The sequence below is a fragment of the Rhineura floridana genome, chromosome 8 (assembly GCF_030035675.1).
Source record: "Rhineura floridana isolate rRhiFlo1 chromosome 8, rRhiFlo1.hap2, whole genome shotgun sequence".
Lineage (NCBI taxonomy): Eukaryota > Metazoa > Chordata > Lepidosauria > Squamata > Rhineuridae > Rhineura > Rhineura floridana.
The window spans coordinates 93,009,316-93,028,662 of NC_084487.1; the positions used below are offsets into that span (position 1 = coordinate 93,009,316).

The 19,347-nt window shown below is 40.3% G+C and overlaps 1 long non-coding RNA gene across 1 annotated transcript; it reads left to right on the forward strand.

Annotated features, from left to right (window-relative positions):
- Window positions 1-7,322: 7,322 nt before the first annotated feature.
- Window positions 7,323-17,783, forward strand: LOC133390009 (uncharacterized). The gene is made up of 3 exons (XR_009764264.1): window positions 7,323-7,455; window positions 14,864-14,987; window positions 15,920-17,783. It is a non-coding gene; the product is annotated as an uncharacterized LOC133390009 (long non-coding RNA).
- The last annotated feature ends 1,564 nt before the right edge of the window (window positions 17,784-19,347 follow it).

The following is a 19,347-nucleotide window of genomic DNA, read 5'->3' on the forward strand; positions in this document are numbered from 1 at the left end:
GTTTCCTCTTCTTTCTTGGAGCTCCCAGCCACAGCTCTAACTGCTTACGCAGCTTCTACTTGGCAGTGCCCAAGACAGTGAATTCCTGACATGTTTAAACTAGATTACAGCCTCTGTACTGGAGCTCCTTTGTCCTGCTTTGTGCCACTTTAGCACAGCAGCCCTCAAACACACACACATTTTCCCCCTGCTCCCCAAAAACATTGCACACACCCAAAATATAACATAGTATAGCAATGCAAAAACCTATCAGCATAATACCTAAAATAAATCATTAAACTGTTCATATCCCCACAAGCATGCAAAAATCAAAAGCATTTCAAAAGGCAATACTAAAACCATCAGAAGAATTCCTACAAAAAATCAGTACACAGTCTCATATGCACAACCCCCACCCCCAAACCATGCAGTTGCCCACATGGCCCTTTGTCTTGGGGCTTCATGGAGTTCCCAGTCCAAGCTGATCCCTGCTGCTGCCAGCAGGGTCTTGGGACGCATCTCCAGGGACACATTTGTTTTCTCATCAGCACACAGCAGACCGTAGCCATCTTCCTCCCACTCTCTGTCCTGGGAAAAGTCTTTAAGCCAGTCCACATCATCTCCTGCCCCAAACTCCAAATCAAAGTCCTACCACAAGTCTTTATCTGGGGGCATCTTCTTCAGGACTAACTGGCCTAGCCCATTCAGGTTGACAGAAAGAAATCTTCTCTGTTCTCCCTCACAATCTCCAGTGTGAATCATTGGCCCAAACAGAGGCAGGTAACCCTCCCAGTGTCTCTTGCCTTCCAAACCCACAGGGTGCTGGGTATCTGTCACTGCTGGAATTTGCTCAGGGACTGCACCCATCATAGGAGCTGCATCCCATCCTATAAGACCATTATGGGGCACCCAAGGGGCAAAGTCTCTTGGCAATTTTATCTCACCCATCTGCAGGTGCTGGAAGCTCCTCTTTGGACTTGCACTCCCACCTCAGGCTTCTCCTCCTGCACTTATTCTTGCACAGCCATTTCTCCAGGCACTGGCAGCTCCTCTCACACACATGCCTCCAACTTTTTCTCCTGCACTTTCTCTTCCATAGCTGGCATACACAAGGTGAAGAAATCTATCAACAGCGGTTCTTCTCCAGCCTGTAGTTCACCTTTCTCCAAGGCCTTTTCTTCTTCCTGTATTACTTATTTAACAGCAGGCACATATGGAGCAGAGAAATCTATCAGCAGCATCTCTTTACCAGCCTCTACTCCACTTTCTTCTGAGGCATCTTCATCTTCATTTTCCATCCTGTCCTCCTTCAAATCTTGGGGCTTTACTTCCAGCTTTCTGGTGTCTTCCCCCTTGGCAGACTTCTGGACAATCAGGACCTCTTCTTCCTCCTCCGCTATTGACTGCAACTCCTCACAATCCAATCCCTCCAGTTGCCCACCCCCTTTCTGGATCTCTTTAGCCACCCCAGTGTGGGTGCTCTGCAGCTGAATTCCCGGATCACTCTCAACCCCTTGTAGCGGGCTGATCTGGCAGGGCTCTCACTTCTTCACATGGGGTCTTCTTTTTCTCTCCAAAGAAGCTTCCAATGATCTCCCCCATTTGTTCTCCTGGTGCTCACGTTGCCTCTGCTGCTGGTCCCGTTGCCTCTGCTGCTGGTCCTCCTGGTGCTCTCGTTGCCTTTGCTGCTGGTCCTGTTGCCTTCGCTGCTGGTCCTCCTGCCACTCTTGTTGCCTTTGCTGCTGGTCTTCCTGGCACTCTCGTTGCCTTTGCCGCCAGTCCCACTTCCTTTGCTGCTGGTCCTCCTGGCATTGCTGCTGGAACATCAATTTTATCTGTTCCAGGAGAGTTGCTGTTTTCTCCTCCATTTTAACTCAGGCACACCTTGCTCCCAATACTTCTTCCAGGAAACTCAGTCCCACTGCTGACACCAGTGTTGTGCGCCACCCCAATCTCGAAGCGGTGAGAGATTCCCAGGGGTCCCTGCGCTCACCCAGGGGTTTGGTTTCTTTGGAAAGAAGGCCAGTGGAGACTGTGGTGTCTTTTATGAAATATGGTTTATTTACATACATTCCAACCTGAGCTGAAGATGGAGGGATTTGAAGCATTAGCAGTCCAATGGATCTTGCATTTTCCATCAGGCTTACAGGAGGCACCCTAAAGCCATGGTGTAGAGAGACAGCCTCTCTGCCTGTCTCCAGTTCCCAGCCTTTCCTCAGACTAGGGTTGCCATATTCCAGTTCCACAAATCCGGCAGGCTAATTTGCAAATTATGCAAATTATGTGCATATTAATATTTGGATTGTCCAGCTGTTTTGTTTTTGTGCCTAGGAATTACCACCAAAACTGGGGAAAGATGTGAGAAATCTTTTTTTAAAAAGCAACATTTTCAGCCTTAAATGCCTAGGCTCTAGTTTCCAACACTATGGAATATTTATTGATTGATTAAGAGGATTTATATCCTGCCCTTCTGCTGTTAAAAACAGAGCTCAGCACAGCTTACAAACATAATAAAAACAATAAAAATACACAATCAATATAAAAACATAATAAAAACACAAAATAGCAACAAACATAAAGTCGGCAGCAGTATGGTTAACCTTTGCTGGTCATTGACCGAAATAAACTTATTTACTTTTTTTAGTATAGTTAACCATTACATATACGATATATTTCAGAGATGTGGTGGGTGGAGAAAAACAAGAAGCCAAAATGTTAGGAAAAGGAGTCTTTCACACCACATGCTCAGTTCTAAATACTGTTGCAGCAAGTTTTACAAGTTCCTCCAGTATTCCACTGGTGCAGGCACTCAGACATTCAAAGTATCTGTATGTTTCTTAGGTTTTATAAAAGCAGAGCTTTGGTTAACTCAAAATTTCTTCTCCTTTTGATCAACCACATCTACACAGTTTCCACCTCCATACTCAAAATGAAACTGGGCCTGGAAGTGTGCAACAACCCCACACATACCTTGCTAATTAGATTACCAATGCCAAGATGTCTGTCTTATTGACTACTCTCCTGCTCCCCCCCCCCCACCGGGCATCATGAAAGACCCAGTCCTGGGCTCAGAAACAAAATAAATATCTGGTCCACTTCAAAGTACTCATAAGCCTCTTGTTTTAATTAAAATAATAATTATAAATTCTTGCTCTTATCACTAATGGGAGTTAATTATCTTGCATATGCTGCTGTTGCTTCTATGGCTGTAACGGAGTGAGGTTAAAGATAAGTGAAATGCAAATAGGAAAAAAAACACAAAAGGCAGTAACACTTTCCCACATGTAATACCATACCAACCACAACATGATTCCTATGAGTAAGGCAGAAAACTCAGCATCCCACAACCAGTCAGGATTCATAACCCAAAACCAAAAACTAAAAAAATCCTAGCAGCCAGTCAGCCAAGGTCACAGAAATCCCCATGCAGTACAACCTGACTTGGGGACAGTGGTTAATGCAGAATGCTGCAGCAACAATTGCTGACATGAGTGAGATCCTATCAGCACATAATACCTCTGCTCTGAAAACTGCATTGGTTACCCATTTGCTCCCAGGCCAAGTTCAAGGTGTGCTTTCCATGTTATGGGTGCCACATAGTACTTGTTCTGCTCTTGTAAGTAATCAGGCCTTTCATGTGGCAGTACCTATGCTTTGGAACTCCCTGCCTCATTACATTAGGCAGACGCCTCTTTTCAGCACCTGCTAAAATCAGTTTTCTTGAGGCAAGCCTCTCCAGGCATGTAGAAGCTATTGTGTTTTTAAATCTGTTTTTAACTCATTGTTGGTTTTATTATTTTGAATGTTTTTAAGTATCTGTCCTTAAACGCTTTTGCCAATAATTGTATTGTTTTAATTCTTTCTGTAAACCACTTTGAGATTTTTTACAATAAAGCGGTATATAAATGTTGTAAATAAATAAACATTGGAGTCACTGTGGCCCTTGAGTCTCTTCCCACTTTTAGGAACCAAGGAATCTGCCTTATACTGATTCAGGCCATTTCGTACCATGATTTCTTAAATGCAACACCATAGCAACCGCAACAAGATTCCTATGAGTAAGGCAGAAAACTAAGCATCTCACAACCAGTCAGGATTCCTAACCAAAAACCAAAAATATGATAAATGAAGAAATATTTATATAAGCATGACTATCAAATATATTTATTATTTACACAAACTGTAAAGATATTTATAGTGCAATCCTAGGTTTATTTATTCAGAAGCAAGTCCCAGTGTATTCAGTGGGGCTTACTCAAACAGGGACAGAAATGCAACCTCAAGTGATAAGCAACTTCATTCACACAACCCAAAATTCCGAATCATGCCACTTTACGCTGTTTTGCAACTGTTTATACTTGTTTTTATGGTTATTGGATTTTAAATGGCTTTATTTCTTGTTGTGAGCTGCCTTGGTTTTCAACCCTACCTCATAGGGTTGTTGGAAACACTCCATACACACACACACACACACACACACACACACACACACACACACACACACACACACACACACACACACACACACACACACACACTGCAGATGTATAAATACATATAGCCCATATAATAGTTTATTGTCAAACCAGTTGGTCATTGCAGAAAAAATAGTATTAGTTTTAAAAAAATCAGTATTAGTTTCCTACAGAATAAAAACTGTAATACCTAAGTAAGCCCTGCCTACTTGCTTTAAAATAGGACTGGAGAGGAGACAGAAAGAGTTAGAACACAAACACAATTCTTTTTTACATTCACTCCAAAGTCCCATTGATTTTCAACACATTCATAACCATGTCTACTCAAAAGTAAGTCCTATTGAATTCAATGGGATTTACTCTGGGCATATGGGATTGGCATTGCTTTTATAAAAGCAAGTATTGGGAAGGTTTTCAAAACACTGCCCAGGATTTGACTCCTGCACACAAGAGGAAAAAAACCTGAAATGTATATACTTACCCAATTTATGAGATTTTCAGATAAGCAGGGAGGGAAACCACCATTTTCTGGCATTGAAATGAGGTTTTCTAGACATTGCCTCAGGTCAACCAAATGCAACCCTGGCTTTACTGATTGGCTGCAATCCTGAATGGGCGGGGTTAAAGCTACGAAGTGCTATACAGTACTGTTTAAAGAAAGATTTAACAGTTGGGGGGGCAGCTGACGTTTTTATGTATATCTCGAGAACCGGACCACCTAGAAACTTACTTCTTCTTTTTTAAATTAAAGCTGAGAATCCGGGCCACCTAAGAAGGTAAACCGGCACCGGGTGGCATTCAAAGAATCCAGGTAAAACCCAGCTAACCGGGCAATATGGCAACCCTACCTCAGAATCTACTAAAAAAAACCCACAAACCTCTCTTTGGCCTCAGGAAGGGGGGGGCTCTCCTGAAGAGTTTCAATAACAATAGGATCTCCTTGGCTCATTCGCCAGTTAATGCATTGATATGCCCATTAACTCATCTGGCCACTCTTTTAGACTAACAAAGGGAGATCTGGCCAACAGAGCAGATTTCTCACCTGCAGGTGGAGGGTTCCAAATCAGAGGCTGGAAGGGACTCATAAAAATCATCCATCTCAATCCCAAATCCATAACAGTATTGTGGGCAATGATAACTCTATCATCATTGAAGTTTCTGAAAACCCATTGCTTGTACAAAACCTATTCACACATACATGATCATCATACTGTAAGTGCAGCAGCAAGTGATGACTTACAAGTGCAAAACAGAACCAATGCTACAGAGTTTCTATATCATTTATTTCACACCACCATATATTCTGTGCTTCTCAATGGATGATTCAATCACTCTCATCTTCAGTTCAAAGGATGTTGGAGAATAGGCCTGGGTACTAATTGGTGTGTAATAACATGAAAGCTGATTCTCTTGGAGATGAGTTCCACTGTGTTCAATGGAACTCACTCCATCCCAACTAAACATACATGGGATTGTAGCCTTACTGATTCAAATTGCTTGGAGAAAAACAGCAATTAAAAAGAGCTGAATTAGTATTTAGGAGCTAATTATTAAAAAAGCCTTTTCACATCCTGACCTGCACATGATTGTTCTTCCAGTTCTCCCCTGGGCATCAGTTGTAATATCAGAATTTGTTATGCCTTTGACTCCAAATTTGCAGTGTTTTTTAAGGGCTGAGTGAGAGGCATTTGGCCAACTTTCATTAACAATTGGTCTAGTTACAACGCATTTTTTAAAAAAAAGCCTGGAGCATATCTGAGTCTTCGTAACAAATTTAGCATTATGAAATTTATTTTGAAAGGTCATGCTAGAAGAAGCTTTTTCTTATACCTTATTTGCATTTAAAAAGCGGCTTTGTATTTCAAACATTAAAAGGTAGTGGTGGCTCAACCACAGCAACATGCTGTGATCTGACTTTTTTTAAAAAAGGATTTTCTAACTGTGATTAGTTTTGCCTGTGTGAGATGGGCTAAATTAAGAGCTCTTTGAAATTAACATTTATGTTCCCTTTGATCCAAATAAAAGAAATGAAAAGGCCCAATTCCCAGAGTGCTCTGTTTGAATGAGACCTATTGAAATGAATGGCAACGCTGTCAACCAAGCATTTTAAAGATCACAAAATAGCATCTGAAGGCATTTCACACAGCTCAATCAATGGGCTTCCGTTATTCTCTTGAAATAATATCCAAGGAGTTATGCACTTATAGCCTGGACTGGTTATACCTAAACACTTTTGACAGTGCTATTTCCCTACAAGTTTTAATTCTTGCCTTGCCCCTCAGTATTTTGCAGCGGTTAAATGGCTGCCTTGTGATTTAACACTGTAATCTACTGCAGATACCCTTTGTTTACTCAGTAGAGGAAACTCCATTTTACTGTGCTACATTGCAGGTGCCTTAGGCTCCATCAGATGCCATGAGCCTAGTTGATAATTTAAGCCTTGGGTTAGGTAGCAATGGCCTATGGCCACAAAGAAGTTCTGATGTGATTTAAAACCATGACCTTTGCTACCATACTTCAATATTAGGATTGCTAGGTCTCGGTTTTTACCCAGGGACTCCAGTTTTTTGACATCCTCTCTGGGTCTCCAGGTGAGTCACCTTTATCTGCTCACTCCTAGCTTTCCTTGTTTAAAAAATTAAGTTTCTAGGTGGTCTGGTTCAAAATACATAAACCAAAATGTCAGCAGCTGCTCCCCGCAACCTCTGTTGCTCTAATCTCTGCCCTTTCAAGTTTTTAACCAATAAGTGAAGTCAGAGTTGTGATTGACAAAATTTGTTGACACACACACCCGCCCCCAGGTAATAGCTAAAGTCCATTTCAAGTTCTGAGAACAGTTTCCTTTTCCTGCTTGTCTCACATCAGGAATTCAGTAAATATATAGCATTCAGCAGCATAAAGAGTACTTTATCTGTACAAGATTGGGACTTGCTTCTGAGCAAACATGCATAGGATTGCACCACAACAGAAGATCACAGCAGGAACTTGGTGGGCATACATGGTAAACAATTTTAGTTATAATAAAAGTGTGCATGCAGGGGTTTTTTAATTACTTGCAAAAATGACATATCATACATTTTGTCTTTGAAATAATTTTTGAACAGAAGTTTTAAAAAGTGTACATGCTGCAGTGTTATACTTTTCTAATTCAGGAGTCAAAACAAGTTTAAATTTTACTGGACTAGGGTTGCCAGGCTCGGGGCCTGAACCTGGCAACCCTATGGAAAAGGATTGTGTTGTAAATCTTTCCCTCCCACTCCAGTCCTTTTTTTCTTAAAGCAGTTAGACAGGGCTTATTTAGGCGTCACTGCTTTTATTTAGCAGGAAACTAATGCTTAAAAAAATGTTCTGCAGTGGCCAACTGGTTTTGACAATAAGCTATTATATGGGATGTATGCATTTTTACATCTTCAGTGTGTGTTTATATGGAATATTTCCAACAACCCAGTGAGATAGGGTTGGAAACCAAGGCAGCACACAAGAAGAAATAAAACCATTTAAAATCTAATACAGTAACTATAAAACAGTTGCAAAAAAGCTTAAACTGGCATGATTCTGAATTTTGGATTGGGACAGTAAACTTCCTTATCACTGAATTGCAGTCCTGTGCATGCTTCCATGTCTGAGTAAGACCCACTGAATACATTGGGACTTGCTTCTTAGTAAACATACGTAGGATTGCACTATAAATATCTTTACATATTGTGTAAATAATAAACATCTTTAACATTCATGCTTATATAAATATTTCTTCATACTATGTCTCAGTATGTATCTGATTTCACATTATTTTTGTAAATTAATATTTACAAAGTATTATTTGTTTTACATTTTCAGTGTGCCCTTCTTCCTTGGGGTGGTCACGGTCCCCCTCTGTTGTTTCCACCCTGAGGGGAAGATTAGGCTGAAAGATGGTGCGTAGCCCATGGTCACTCAGTAAACTTTGTAGCTTATTTCCATTTTAAAATTTAATTAAAATTATTTATATGTAGGCAAAGTTTATGAAGTAATGCAGATCCACATAATACATTTAAAACACTTCCAACTTGCATATAAAGCACATGACTTCCCCCAAAGAATCCTGGGAAGTATAGTTCCCCCTCACAGTTATAATTCCCAACACCCTTAACAAACTACAGTTCCCATGATTCTGTGGTTTGATTCATGTGCTTCAAATGTATGTTGAAAGTGCTTTAAATGCATGGTGCGGATCTGCCCTAGGTATGCTGTGCATTCATTAGTGAATTGAAAAGAACAATTTTAAAAGATACTTTTTTAAACAGAGCTGTATCTCAGTGGTAGGGCACATGCTTTGCATGCACAGGGACAAAATTCAATCTCTGGAAGAGACTATTGCCTGGAATCCTGGAGAGCCAATGCTAGTCCATGTCATCAGTATTGAGTTAGATGGTATCAAATGGCCTGACTCGGTTTAAGGCAGATTCCTTTGTTCCTAAAAGAGGAAAGAGACCCAAGGGCCACAGTGACTCAGAAATTTATTTATTTATTTTATTTACAACATTTATATGCTGCTTTATTGTAAAAATCCTCAAAGCAGTTTATAGGAGGAATTAATAAAATTATTGGCAAAAACAGTTAAAGACAGGTATTTAAAAACATTCAAAATAATCAAACCAACAATGAGTTAAAAACAGATAAAAAACATAATAGCTTCTACATGCCTGGATAGGCTTGCCTAAACAAAATGTTCCCAACAATTTACACCATATATGGTGTAAAACACGGTGTAAAATGCTGGGAACATTTTAGAAACAGCAACTGAAGCTACGCTTCCCAGTATATTAATTCTCTTTTACCGTTGGGCAAGAAACAAACCATCATGTAAATAACAAGATGCATCATCAAGGTGCATCACCATGTGTGTTTTCTCTCTGTCAGTTGTTACGCACTGGAATTGGGTTGGGTGAGTTTATAGCTGCCTACATAGTAGACAGGAAAGAGTAGAGAATCTTCTTAACTCTTACCCATTTCTCAAACCTCTATCTGCAGTAAAGGGTCAGGTCTGTAAAGAAGTTTGGAGCAGCCATGTTAAAAAGCAGGCAGGGCATTCTAGGCAGTGGGTTGCCAACCCTGCTTTGATATGGTTATCATTGCAGAGGATCCCTAGTCAAGCCTTACCAACACCACAACCCTAACAATACCTACTCAGAAGTAAGTCTTGTTGAGTTCTATGGGTTAGTCCCTTAGTAAGTGTGTTTAGAATTGCAGCCTTCATGGGCATCTGTCTTTACTCAGTCGTGCTCCCATCTAACAACTCCTCAACACTAGGCTTTCTTCCTATAATGGCCGTTTGGTGACTGGCCTGGCTTGAGGGCACTTAAACCCAGAAGCAAGTAGGCTACATTAAATGTTCCTTACCCAGGCTTTCTAAGCAGGTGAGAAGGAATGATCACATCACTTCAGCTGGACCTGGAAACACCCTAATTAAACTAAGATTTCTATCTTACTTTCCAATCAGTTAATGTTTTTGTTTGAGTAGTATGCTCCAAGGAACTGTGGTTGATGCTTAATGTATCATGGTTAATAACATCATTAGGGCCAGACCCCTATGACATCACTAGGGCACACCTCCATGATATAACTAGGGCCCGCCCCTGAAATTTCAGGGTTTGGGATGCTTCTGACTTGGCAACCCTATTCAATACATATTTGTTTACTTTTGCTACCATAGTTAATATATTTTGATTTATTTTTAATAACACAAGAGTGTAGGCTGTCGAATTTCTATGAAAAGCCAGCAGTGCCACCTAGTTTGTCCATTTATTCATTCATCTGATGTTAAAAGTTTAGCCTGGCTAACAGCACTATAAAAAAAATAGTAGGCAAAAGTACCACAAAATAGAAAATATTTTGTCCTATTGGACAATTGTTCTGTATCAGCCTTCATGAACTTGGTACCCTCCAGATGTTTTGGACTACAACTCCCATCAGCCCAAGCCAGCATGGCTGTGCTGGCCGGGGTTGATGGTACTTGTAGTACAAGACAACTAGGAAGTTACTGACAGTCATCAATAGCCACCCAAAGCTGGAAGGTTTCATACCACTCAGAAGAAGCAGCTTTCAGTGAGGATGCTTCCACACTGTTGCTATTTTGGGGTAGGGTCCAATGACATACCAACATATTCAGTTTACAGTACCCAATTATAGCTGGTTTGGAGCTCTTGCGCAACAAACCCACTTCCCAAAAGATTAGACTTTCTGCGATAAGGAAAGTGATAGGAAAATGAACTGGAAGTTGTTGTTTTACACTTGCTTTGATGCAATGTGGTGTCACCTCGCTGCAAGCAAATCAGAATAAATTCTCATTAAATGGCCAATGTCAACTAATCTCCTTGGGAACAAATCAGAGTAAATGCTCAATAGTCATCTGTAAGCACCCAGAGAGACACTCTGGGCTGTAGAGCATCTCCAGTAGACAACACTACTGAATAAGAAGCCTCAAAACATTAATTCTCTTAAGGAGAAGGAAATTCCACTGATGTGGGAAGCTCCTTAAAGGCTGCTTCTTGCAATGATTTTGTACGTGAGAACAATGCATATCTACAAAGCATCATATGTACAAAGCATCATATGTATGTCAAATCACTTTTTGCCCTGCAGCCAAAATATACATAAGTGGAGATGAGGAATGATCAAGCTTCCAGTCCAGTATATTTTGCATCTACGTGAATAGAAATACTACTGTAAGCTGCCCTGGTAGGACCTCTGAGATGTATCTCTTGTCCTAAGGCAGTGCATAGAGGGATTAATTAAGGCAGCATTCTTAACAACTCTAAAGGTATGTCCGCATCAGCATCTACCCGTTGCAGTTCGGAGTGTTTTACTTCCTATTTTGTTGTCCCCCTTCACCACTTTGTGTATTTACTGTATATACATGCTTCTCTCACGCATCAGGGAGCAATAACAAATAGACAGCCATGTAACCCTACAGCAGCAGTACTTCTAGCTGATGACCTGAGCAGATCTGTTTAGATATTTATTTATTGCATGTTTATCCTACCTTTCCTCCAGTGGTGTGGATGAGTGTCCCTCTCACAACAGCCCTGTGTAGATAGATCAGGTTGAGAGAGAAGCCCTGTACAGGGGCATTTAAAAAAAGCATGAGGGCTCGAACTGTGAGTGTGGGGGTTTATACACTGGCCTGTCCTCAGTGTTTCCCTTGGTGCCACTCCTGCTCTCCTTTTTCCTAACCTTTTGCGCACTGAGCACAAAAATCTGCAGGGACCTTCTGAGGTTCTGTATTTAGATGAACAGGATTAGAAGCTTCCTGTAGACATTCATGCTCAATACATGAAAGGTGAGGAGGGAAGGAGTATGGCCAGCACACATGGGGATGTTGGGGTTGGAGCTTGGCTCCCATGCTCGAACAGTTTGAGCCCTTATGTGTTCTTTTGAACACCTGATCAGGGCTATAGTGACTGATCCAAGATCACCTAGTAAGCTTCATGGCAGAGTGAAGATATGAACGTAGGTTTTCCTAGTTCAACACCCTGCTGCATCACACTGTAGGGGACGGGGAACAATGCTACCTTCATGGGGCTGCCTTAGCCAGGGCTGCAAATGATAACTAGATGTGGAATGAGCCATCTAGTGAAGGTTGCTGAATAAGCAAATATACTGTAATTAATTTTGTTTAGAAAAGACAAAAGAAAGACGAGCCAATGGCCAAGATGAAAGATGTTGTGGAAAGTTTTTCCAAATAACCATTGACAATGTGAATAGAGATTGTAGTAAGGATGGTATGTATTTTATGAGATATGAGCTTTAGTGATAAATAACCCCCCAAAACGAACGCTAGTTTTACAGGTTGTGGGATTTAGTGCAAATCTGTTTGTGCTTACTGATATAAATTTCTCAAAAACCAATGACTTAACACACACACGCATGCATGCAATGGGACACAGAGGATGAAGCATTATGTGAGATTTGCAGAGCCCAAAATGTTTTGTATTTTGTAAAATTAATTATAGCCTGTAATATGTGATTGGAGTTCATGAGGTCCAGTTTGGTCATGTCTACCTGTTGTTAAACCAGAAGAACAGAATATGATATGCCGAAATTTCTAAACTACAAGCAGTGGCTGTTTGTGAGATGCTCCTGGAAGCCGTTGTCTGTTTTTCAGTACATGCAAAGCTACAGCCTTTTCTTTTCAGTGCCTACTTAATTGGCATACTTCATCTCCCTGAAGTCTGAGAAAATTGGAGACCCATCTTCATCTGGAATATGCATGTGACCTAACATGATGAATTAGTGTTTAAAACCACATTACTTTTCACGACGAAGTCATATAAATCTTAATGAAGGATTGACAGAAGTACCTAAGGCGTTTAGTATCATCATGTTCAAGGGAGGAGGGGGTGGGATTATGCTTTTAACTAGCTGGTGCTTGTACTGCCATCTAGTGAGATCTGGCATTGGGAGAGATTTTGTATAACTGCTAATCCCTTCTATTTAACAGCTTCTGAAGGTGAAATATTTATAATCTTTAGTACCAAGAGGTGTCATGAACTACAAATGGTGGTTTAATATGAGCAGGGATTCTCTTAATCTTGGAGAGACAAGATTGGTGCCTCCAGGGTGTGTAGCCAAGGGTAGCCTGGAATATTTCCTACTACCCTTTTTGGCTCTGCACACTTCTGACCAGGAAACTTTAATACCTGTTGTTTTTCTACATCAGATCCTATAATAAGTCCAACATTCCTGCATCCCTTATCTGTATATCTTGCTCTTTACATCAGGGGTAAAAAAATGGTGGGTTGTTTTCTTGTACCTTAAGGTGCCCTATGGAGGCCCTTCTAGGTCTGAAGCTTTCATGGTGGCCACAAGAGAAGTGGGGCCTTTTGGTGTGTGCCCCCCACCCCTGGTTATTGAATGCTCTCCTTAAGGAAGATCACCTGGTACCCACGTTGCTGTCTTTTCGATGTCAGGCTTAAACATTTTTGCTTCACACACACACACACACACCCTTTTTAAGGCCTGGTTTCAAGTCACTGTGGCATGGTTGGTAGTTTTTGTGTATGTCTCTTGTGGCTGTTTGAGTTTTGGTATTTTATTGTGCTAGTTTTGAACTGGTTACAGTTTCATTATTAGGCTTTTATTCTTCTCTTATTTCTCTTTGCATGACACCTGGAGAATTTATTTTATGAGGAACCTCATAAATATAATAAATAAACAAAGTGCCACTTTGCAAGAAGAAATTTATGTGCATAAAAATTAGACATCTGAAGTGCTACCTGCCTTCCCCAGCTCCCCATTATACAATGTCTTATTGTGAACCAAAGAGAGAAAAGCTGGCCTACCTCAGAGTGCTCAGAGATACCAGCCAGCACCATTCCTGCACTCCCCACCCCCGATGCAGTCCAAAGCGATGCTGGCTGGCATCAGCATTTTTTCTTTGCCTGATAAAAGCAATGATGCTGTCAGGGACAGCAAAATGCCAGGATGTTGTCTTGGTGAGCCACTCAGAAGGGCATCAAATGTGAGTTAATTATGTTTGTTTATTAATCATTTCCCATCAACACTGGTAGTGATTTACCAACCAATAAGTAAAAATACAAAAAGTACAATATACAATCAAGTATCCATTAAAATAATGCAAATATACTTCCGCAGAATTGGGAAACCCATGGTCTTCCAGATGCTTTTGGATTGCAACTCCCATCATCCCTGGCCATTGGTCATGCCAGCTTGGACTGATGGGAGTTGGGAGGCATCTGGGGATAAGCTATAGGTTCTCCATCCTTGTACTACAGTGTTCATCCATGAAACCATCTAGCAACATAAAATATCCACGCCTATGAATGTAAAGGTTTGTAGATGTTGCATTGTGGAGAGAAAGACATGGTATGACAGGACAAGAGTAATAATAAACACAATCCTTTTATGGCAAGAAGACAGCGAATCTCCTTTCCCCTTGTACCAATATACAAGACATGAGCATTCACCCAGAACTGCAGATACATAAATGACAACGTTGTTCCTGGCATTCAATGAAATGTGGGCACATTTAAGGGAACATGTTTCAATGTAAGAGATACCACGCCAGTACAAACAGGAACTGGTCAGGAAAAGCAAATACTCTCTCATATATTGTGGATGTTTGAGCAGATATTTACTGAGACCTTTCACAGGAATCACAAGAGACACTGGTGGGCACACTAGCATCTGGGGGCACTATGTTGGTGACCCCTGTACCAGCAGGTGCCACTATTGGCAACAGCAGAGATGGAGGAGGTGAAGCAGGCTAGACATCCTTATGGTATGCTAGCTGAATACTTCTCGACATGTGGAGGCAGAGCAACATGAATAAAACATCCTTGTTCCATTAAAATCTTGCTTCAGACAAGTTTATGGGACTAAAATATCTATTGGATCCTGTTTTATCTTAGAGAACAGTTAATGGTAGCCAGGAGATCTTTTATCAACCACACATATTCTGTGGGTTGCAACTGTCTTTGGGGAGGAGTGATCCTGCTTGCTGATGCTCACTACTTTGTGAGAAATTACTGAAAGGTGAGATATTAATTTAAATTCTTGTTTATGTTACCGCTAGGTGGGCAAACATTCAAAGTATTGGTTGTGACCTCTGAAACCCTGAATGGCCTGGGGCCACAGTGTCTAAATGGCCACCTTCTCCTTACCTGTTTGTTGAGATCATCTGGGAGGCCTTGTTGTGGGTGCTTTTACCTCCAGAAGTAAGAAGGGTGGCTGCCAGGAATGGGATCTTTTTGGACGTGGCACCTCAAAGGTAGAATACCTTCACCAAAGTTGCCGAAGCCATGCTATTCCTTAAGGTTTTTTGTTTTATTGCATTTCTGGGTCATTAAAGAAAAGCCCCAAACATTGTATTTTTGAACAGTATTGTTTTTATGTTTTGTAGTTGGGTTTTATTTCTGTATGGATTTTAATGTTTTTATGTAAGCCTTAGGTAAATAAATTTTGTTGCGGCAGAACAGCTCTACAGGCACCTCTAGGATACTAATCACATACAAAGCTTGCAGTGACATTTTATGGCTAAGGCTGCAACCCTATACAGACTTACCTGGGAGTAAGCCTTATTGAATGCAATGGGACTTAATTTTAGGTAGGCATGCCTAAGATTGCACTGCAATGGCTTTTCCCCCCTTTTTCTTTTGGCAAGTACTCATTTGTAAGTCCTTTAAATATTCATACACAAATGAAACTGCGTTATAAATCAGGCTGTAAAAGGCATTTTCACTGGCAATTTTCTTGCTGCAAGGCAATTCACTGTCTGTTTTCATAAAGAGCAATACATAATAGGCAATTGTGCCTTGAACAGTAATTTAATATGGGGGAAGTTTCTGCTGAGGTATCAAAATAAGGTGTTTGGCTTGAGCAATTTATGAATGACAGCAAGTGCCTGGCATTAACCCAAAGCAGAGCTGAAGCATTCAGTCTGATATTTTTCATGTTGTTTACAACAGGAAAGGAAATGAAATCTGAAAAGGCAGCAGTATCTTGTCTCCCGTCATCATGTCAATCCATTCTGATCAACATGGGAGGAACAGATGCAGGGAACTCCCCCAAAATACTTTGTTTGAAATAAGTTCTTTTTATGCCTTTCATGGCTTCTCTTGTGCAGAATGCTTTGTATTTGGCATTTTTCAATGCATTCCAAAAATGTCTTCTGTATACATTCTAATATAATGGCCTTCATGTCGATGGTGGGAAATGAAAACAGCTGTGTTGTGGTATCTCATATAGAAGTGGGATTAGATGCAATGGAGTTAAAAGGAGATTATGGTGCATCTAGCAGAGAAGGGGGTTTTACAGGAAAATAATTTGTTGCTCTTCTAATATAAACATCAAATGCGGGTTTGGGGCAGAAAATAGCATAATCATAGCGTGACATATTCTGGAGGATAGTAGTATTATAGTGTGCTAAGTGTATTTTTTTTGGTCTCATCTGATGTGAAGTAAAATTCCCATCACTTAAAAAGATGTTTTTGCTGGGGATTACATAAAGCTAAGTATTAAAAGCAACACAGTTGCAATTAACAGGCACGGAAACAATAAAGATTATTAAAGGTTTTTATCTGGCATATTAGTGATGCAGAGTCTCTGCCAAGAAGCCACATTTGTAAAATTATCTCCTTCTGGCAGCATAAAGACTTAGATATCCCTTTCATTCAAGCCATCATGATAGGTCACCTGATTTGTGTTGGATTTCAATGTTGAAATTAATTCTTAGAATTGTAGGGATGATTACCTGGTCTTCCCTTCACCTATGCCCTTTGTATGGCCCACATGAATGGTTTAACCCCAGCCAACCTTCTCATAATAACAAGCTTTAAAAATGTAAATGTACTGCCTTCAAGTTGATCCCGACTTACGGCGACCGTATGAATAAGGTTTTCATGAGGCTGAGAGGCAGTTGGAGGGAGAGAAAATTACCAAAAGCATGCAGGCAATGCTGTTCACATGTTCCCAACAGTTTGCCTACCCTGCCCAGGAAAGGCATCACAACAATCAAGATCTTTCAGTCTCAGCTGCCTATGAGAATGCTAGAGAATCAGAGGTCAGAGGATGGAATCAGTTTGGTCCTTTACTTCATGCTCTGTCCTAGAATGGCCAGTCAGTCTAGTTGCTAAACAGTCTACTGGTTGATACAAGATGTTTTTGAACCAAAGTGGGACCAGTGTAGTGCACTATCCTTTTGAAGTAGTATATTTTTTTAAAAAATCCCAGGGTGTGATCTGAAAGCACATGAGACTATCACCCTGACGAAGCTAAGCAGGTCTGAGTCTGGTCATTGTTAGGGCTGGAGAATGATGTGTATGCCTCCTTGTGTTCCATGATGTTCAAAAAGTGGGATAAAAATGTAAGAAAATGTGTATCTATATTGTTATGGGATTGGGGGTTGAGATATATGATTTCTATGAATCTCCTTTCCAGCTTCTGATTTGGGATCTGCAAAGGAAGAAATCTGCTCTACTGGTCAGACTCGTTTCCTTTGTTAAGCTAGTCTGTGAGCTAATGGGTTTGTGAAGTGACCACCATTAGCATATATAAGAATATAACACAGAGATAATATAGCTATTGGAACTCTTTCTGGACAGAGGCCCTCTCTGCCCCCCATCTGGGATCCAAGGAGAGGCTTGTGTTTTTAGTCTCATATTGGGGAGAAGCTGGAAACTAGGGAGACACACAGAGAGCCCTGCTCTCTGCACCATGGCTTTGGGATGCTTCTGTGCAAGCCTAATGGAAAAGCAAGATCTATTGGACTGTTAATGCTTTGAACCCCTCCATCTTAAGGTGAATGTGTGCAAATAAACCATATATCATAAAGACTCCATACTCTCCGCTGACCTTCTTTCTGAGGAAACCAACCCTGGGAAAGTGCAGGAACCCTTGGAAGTCTTGCAACACTCAGAGACTGGGATGGTGTGCAATAATATTTTAAAAATGACAAAACAGCTACATAAAGTATTGCAATAATACCATTGAAAAGCAATAAAACTGACCTTCTCCTTATCCCTGGTCACTAAAGGCAAGTCTAATCACAAATAACTTTACATAACTAAGTTCTCTAACAGAAAATATTTCTGAAACACCACCATTTTGACTTTGTACATCAGAGGCTCTGAAACAATGTTTGGGATGAGGTAGTTCCCTCAGATATGTAAGGCCAAGCTATTTGGAGCTTAATTATTAATAGTAAGCACCCCAAATATCTCCAAAAGTGCAAATTCAGACTTTAAAATACTGCCATCCTAGTCATGCAAATAGCCCATATCTAGTACGGGGAAGCATACCACATTATTCACCAGCTGAAGCTTCCTAACATGTTTTGTGGCTGTCCTCAAATGGAACACATTGCATTTGTCTGTCTTCAAAGTTACAAAGGCATAACTGATGAATTTGTGAGTTCCTAATACTGCTCTACTAAGCACAGAATGAGGATTAACCTATTTTATTGTATTAGCTCAATAGCCAACAATAAATGGCTGGGACAAAAGTAGTCAGTAAGCATGCATGCTAGATTCTAGGCAATCCTACTGTTTGAAGTTTCCCATTTGAGCCATATATATTAACTTTGCATATTTAACTCTGAAATGTGCAAAGGGGCACAGAGCTACAGCTAAAACATATTCAAATTCCCACTGAAAATATAAAATATCATGAGTTTCAAATGCCCCAGTCTAGCTTTAGTCCCTCATTAAAACTGTATTTAATCATGACTAGCTACACCAGAATATGGATGGGGGATGCACATCTCATTGTGTATCGCATTGAGTCACAGATAGATTACATTCACATTCAGACACATCTGCAGTTCTTGATCCAGCAAATGACACTCGCTTGAAAGCTTGCCTTCGTGTACCAATCTCGTTTTCTGATCAGGACATAAGACTGTTAAAAAGCTCTCTTTAATCATTTTTTTAATAGAGAGAATAAAATTTGGTAACTCATTTGGCATTTGTCCTAATTATCATTGGTGGGTTTTGGTCTGTCATGGTTCAATGGATTAGTGGATTCCTGTACTTCGCAGTCCAAATCTGCTTTCACTGATAAAATCATTAGAAATGTATTGCATGTGGTTAAGGACAGAATTAGATTTTGAATAGGTGAGCACTTGGAAGGAATAAATTAGTACAAATCAATCAAACTAAAGTAACCTTGTGGTATAACAATAAGGTACAATGATAACAATTTCTATAGAATGAAAATATACAGTGAGAATTTGACAGCTGCAATATTCCAGAATCAATATTGTTTATTATTATTATTATAAATCATAATAATCATCACAATTCTAGTAACTTTTTTCTCTTAAATATAAACAAATTTAATGATGGCGAGGTATTTTAACAGTTTGCATGGCATGCAGAAAATCAGCAAGAGATGTTTT